This window comes from Salvelinus alpinus, chromosome 14 (genome assembly GCF_045679555.1).
Source record: "Salvelinus alpinus chromosome 14, SLU_Salpinus.1, whole genome shotgun sequence".
NCBI lineage: Eukaryota > Metazoa > Chordata > Actinopteri > Salmoniformes > Salmonidae > Salvelinus > Salvelinus alpinus.
This window is the reverse complement of record NC_092099.1, coordinates 23888174-23894186: the sequence shown is the minus strand read 5'-3', so window position 1 is coordinate 23894186 and position 6013 is coordinate 23888174.

The following is a 6013-nucleotide window of genomic DNA, read 5'->3' as shown; positions in this document are numbered from 1 at the left end:
GGATAAGGCTATGTCTACACATTTGGTTAGTTTCGTTAACGTTTATATCTGTAGGAATGACATTTGAGCAGTAAGTAGGCCTAATACATTATCACAGCATATTGGCTTCAGTGCATTCGGAAAGCATTCAGACCTCTTGACTTTTTACAAAATGTGTTACGTTACATCCTTATTCTAAAATTGATTAAATAGTTTTCCCCCTCATCAATCTACACACAATACCCAATACTGGCAAAGCAAAATCAGTTTTTTTGACATTTTTGCAAATGTATTAAAAATAAAACATTGAAATATCACATTTGTATTTACTGCAAAGGCAGCAGCTACTCTTCCTGGGGTCTGGAAGAATTAAGGTAGTTATACAAATACTCTACAATACATTCATTACAGAATTCACAACACACTAGGTGTGTGCCCTCAGGCCCATACTCAACTACCACATATCTACAACACAAAATCCATGTGTGTGTATAGTGCGTATGTTATCGTGTGTGTATCCATGTGTCTGTGCCTATGTTTGTGTTACTTCACAGTCCCAGGTGTTCCATAAGGTGTATTTTTACCTGCTTTTTAAATCTGATTCTACTGCTTGCATCAGTTACCTGATGTGGAATAGAGTTCCATGTAGTCATGGCTCTATGTAGTACTGTGCGCCTCCCATAGTCTGTTCTGGACTTGGGGACTGTGAAGAGACCTCTGGTGGCATGTATTGTGGGGTATGCATGGGTGTCCGAGTTGTGTGTTAGTATTTAAACAGACAGCTCTGTACCTTCAGTTTGTCAACACCTCTTACGAAAACAAGTAATGATGATGTCAATCTCTCTTCCACTTTGAGCCATGAGAGATTGACATGCATGTCATTCATGTTAGCTCTACCGGGGACTTTTAATGGCCAGCCGTGCTGCCCTGTTCTGAGGCAACTGCAATTTTCCCAAGTCCCTCTTTGTGGCACCTGACCACACTACTGAACATTAGTCCAGGTGCGACAAAACCAGGTCCTGTAGGACATGCCTTGTTAAAAGTGTTGTTAAGAATGCAGAATAGCGCTTTGTTATAGGCTACTGTTGTATCAATATGTTTTGACCATGACAGTTTACAATCCAGGGTAACTCCAAGCAGTTTAGTCACCTCAACTTGCTCAATTTCCACATTATTCATTACGAGATGTAGTTTAGGTTTAGGGTTTAGTGAATGATTTGTCCCAAATACAATGCTTTTAGTTAGGACAAACTTATTCCTTGATACCCATTCCCGAAACTAACTGCAGCTCTTTGTTAAGTGTTGCAGTCATTTCAGTCGCTGTAGTAGCTGACGTGTATAGTGTTGAGTCATCTGCATACATAGACACACTGGCCTTACTCAAAGGTAGTGGCATGTCGTTAGTAAAGACTGAAAAAAGCAAGGGGCCTAAACAGCTACCCTGGGGAATTCCTGCTTCTACCAGAATTATGTTTGAGATGCTTCCATTAAAGAACACCCTCTGTGTTCTGTTAGACAAGTAACTCTTTATCCACATTATAGCAGGGGGTGTAAAGCCATAACACATCAGTTTTTCCAGCAGCAGAATATGATCGATAATGTCAAAAGTTGCACTGAAGTCTAACAAGACAGCCCCCGCAATCATTTTATCATACATTTTTCTAAGTCAACCATCATTAATTTGTGTAAGTGCTGTGCTTGTTGAGTGTCATTCTCTATATGCATGCTGAAAGTCTGTTGTCAATTTGTTTACTGTGAAATAGCATTGTATCTGGTCAAACACAATTTTTTCCAGGAAGTTTACTAAGGGTTGGTAACAGGCTGATTGGTCGGCTATTTGAGCCAATAAAGGGGGCTTTACTATTCTTGGGTAGCGGAATTACTTTTGCTTCCCTCCAGGCCTGAGGGCACACACTTTCTAGTAGGCTTAAATTAAAGATGTGGCAAAGAGGAGTGGCAATTTCGTCCGCTATTATCCCACATACAGTACCAGTCAAAAGTTTGGACACACCTACTCATTCAAGGGTTTTTCTTTATTTGACCTATTTTCTACATTGTAGAATAATAGTGAAGACATCAAAACTATGAAATAACACGTATGGAATCATGTAGTAACCAAAAAAGTGTTAAACAAATCAAAAATCTATTTTAGATTCTTCAAAGTAGCCACCCTTTGCCTTGATAACAGCTTTGCACACTCTTGGCATTCTCTCAACCAGCTTCACCTTGAATGCTTTTCCAACAGTCTAGAAGGAGTTTCCACATATGCTGAGCACTTGATGGCTGCTTTTCCTTCACTCTGCAGTCCAACTCATCCCAAACCATCTCAATTGGGTTGAGGTCGGGTGATTGTGGAGGCCAAGTCATCTGATGCAGCACTCGAATACTCTCTGTCTTGGTCAAATAGCCTTTACACAGCCTGGAGGTGTGTTTTGGGTCATTGTCCTGTTGAAAAACAAATGATAGTCCCACTAAACGCAAACCAGATGGGATGGTGTATCACTGCAGAATGCTATGGTAACCATGCTGGTTAAGTGTGCGTAGAATTCTAAGTAAATCACAGACCGTGTCACCAGAAAAGCACCATCACACCTCCTCTTCCATGCTTCATGGTTAGAACAACACATGCAGAGATCATCCGTTCACCTACTCTACGTCTCACAAAGACACAGAGGTTGGAACCAAAAATCTGACCAAAGGACAGATTTCAACCGGTCTAATGTCCATTGCTCATGTTTCTTGTTTCAAGCAAGTCTCTTCTTCTTATTGGTGTCCTTTAGTAGAATCTTTTTCTCATGGTCTGAGAGTCCTTTAGGTGCCTTTTGGCAAACTCCAAGTGGGCTATACTGTGCCTTTTACCGAGGAGTAACTTCCGTCTGGCCACTCTACCATAAAGGTCTGATTGGTGTAGTGCTGCAGAGATGGTTCTCCTTCTGGAAGGCTCTCCCATCTCTACAGAGGAACTCTGGAGCTCTATCAGAGTGACCATTGGGTTCTTGGTCACCTCCCTGACCAAGGCCCTTCTCTCCCGATTAATCAGTTTGGCCTGGCGGACAGTTCTAGGAAGAGTCTTGGTGGTTCCAAACTTCTTCCATTTAAAAATGATAGACGCCACTGTGTACTTGCGGACCTTCAATGCTGCAGACATTTTTTGGTGCCTCAACAAAATCCTGTCTCTGAGCTCTATGGACAATTCCTTCGACCGCATGTCTTGGTTTTTGCTCTGACATGTACTGTCAACTGTGGGACCTTATATAGACAGGTGTGTGCCTTTCCAAATCATGTCCATTCAATTGAATTTACTACAGGTGGACTCCAATCAAGTTGTAGAAACATCTCAAGGATGATCAATGGAATCAGGATGCACCTGCATCCATAAAGTTTTCAGACCCCTTGACTTTTCCACATTTTGTTACGTTACAGCTTTATTCTAAAATTGATTAAATATTTTTTTCCCGCATCAATCTACAGTACACACAATATCCCATAATGACAGGTTTTTAGACATTTGTGCAAATTTATAAAAAATAAAAACCAGGAATACCTTATTTACACTACCAGTCAAAAGTTATAGAACACCTACTCATTCAAGGGTTTTTCTTTATTTCTACTATTTTCTACATTGTAGAATAATAGTGAATACATCAAAACTATGAAATAACACATATGGAATCATATAGTAACCAAAAAGTGTTAAACAAATCAAAACATCTTTTATATTTGAGTTTCTTCAAATAGCCATCCTTTGCCTTGATGATAGCTTTGCACACTTGGCATTCTCCCAACCAGCTTCATGAGGTAGTCACCTGGAATGCATTTCAATTAACAGGTGTCTTCTTAAAAGTTAATTTGTGGAATTTCTTTCCTTCTTAATGCATTTGAGCCAATCAGTTGTGTTGTGACAAGGTGGGGGGGCTATACAGAAGATTGCCCGATTTGGTAAAAGACCAAGTCCATATTATGGCAAGAACAGCTCAAATAAACAAAGAAAACGACAGTCCATCATTACTTTAAGACATGAAGGTCAGTCAATACCGAACATTTTCTTCAATGCAGTGATGAAACTGGCTCTCATGAGGACCGCCACAGGAATGGAAGACCCAAAGTTACCTCTGCTGCAGAGGATAAGTTCATTAGAGTTACCAGCCTCAGAAATTGCAGCCCAAATAAATGCTTCACAGAGTTCAAGTAACAGACACATCTCAACATCAACTGTTCAGAGGAGACTGTGTGAATCAGGCCTTCATGGTCAAATTGCTGAAAAGAAACCACTACTAAAGGACACCAATAAGAAGAAGAGACTTGCTTGGGCCAAGAAACACGAGCAATGGAAAAGGGAAAGGGGGATACCTAGTCAGTTGTCCAACTGAATGTATTCAACTGAAATGTGTCTTCCGCATTTAGCCCAACCCCTCTGAATCAGAGAGGTGCAGGGAGCTGCCTTAATCGACATCCACAATGCACATTTGTCCTTTGGTCTGGAGTCTAAATTTGAGATTTTTGGTTCCAACCAGCGTGTCTTTGTGAGACGCGGTGTGGGTAAAAGGATGATCTCCGCATGTGTATTTCCCACCGTAAAGCATGGAGGAGGAGGTTTGGGATGAGTCAGACCGCAGAGTTAAGGAAAAGCAGCCAAGTGCTCAGCATATGTGGGAACTCCTTCAAGATGGTTGGAAAATCATTCCAGGTGAAGCTGGCTGAGAGAATGCCAAGAGTGTGCAAAGCTGTCATCAAGGCAAAGGGTGGCTATTTCAAAAATCTCTAATATAAAATATTGATTGGCTCAAAGGCATTAAGAAGGAAAGAAATTCCACAAGAGAGCGCGCGTGAAGTGTCACAAATAGAACCAAGATGTATTTTAGCGCCTGGCTACGCAAATGTTGAAAAAGTGAAGGGGTCTAAATACTTTCTGAATGCACTGTATATCAGTGTGAATGCTATTGAAGCCATGCAATTACTTAGAACAATGTGGACTGCAAATGGGTTCAAGTTAACATATTTAGCAAAGACAGGTCTACATTTCGTTATTTCGTTTCTGTTAGCAAAGCGAAATGTAGACCTATCTTTGCTAAATATGTTAACTTGAAACCATTTGCAGTCCACATTGTTCTATAATGGAATAACATTGGAATTGGAGTTGATTCCAAGGCAATACATAAAAGACCCTAAATACACAACATGAATCAACCACGTTTCACCATTGGAGCACATTCTAATAAGCCAGTGTGGGGCCAAGCCAATGAGGGACGCACCCACAACTTTTTATTAATCAAAACCCAGCCCTTTCGAGCCAACGCCAGCAAGTATGACAATAATTTTGATAGTGAAAATAGCTAAAATACTTCTGACAGCCTAGAACCTATAGCGCTAGCGCCTACCCTTAGATCCGTTAGGTTTGTTAATATAGAGCCCCTAAACTCTAAGTCCTCCTGACTTCAGAGTATGGAAAGGCTGTTTTGATGTTGTCAGCACGATGCATTGATAATGAAGGTGGTGGTGTTTTTACTGGTTGGTTCTCCTCATGTCTTTCACTTAAACACTCGCAGGCACAGCCACACACAGCCCCCGAAAGCCGCCCCCTTCCAATACAACTGTTGGATTTTCAAATCCAAACAACGAGAGGTCTCAACCCCCAGAAAAATTAAATACATTTGAAAAGAAGCAATCAATGAGTCTGCACAATTTCTGAACTAATATTGCATTAACAAACTGCCTCCTGTCCAGACCAATGAGTTGCAACTCTGCCTCGCTGTGTGGTCATGTGGGTCGCGTCAGCCAGGCTACGAATCTACAGGCAGAACCAACAAAGAGATTACCGGGTTCACTTACACATAAATGTTATGGATGATGTAGGCGTGCATTCTCAATGCCTGAGGAGGGCAGATTGAAGATCATGACCAGGTCTCCGTTCTCAATACAATATGGTAAAAGCGTGTGGTCAATGATGAGAGTGTGTGTGTGTTTTCATCATTTTGTGTGTGTGTGTTTTCATCATTTTTGGATGGACGTGAATTGCACTAGAAAATTAATATTA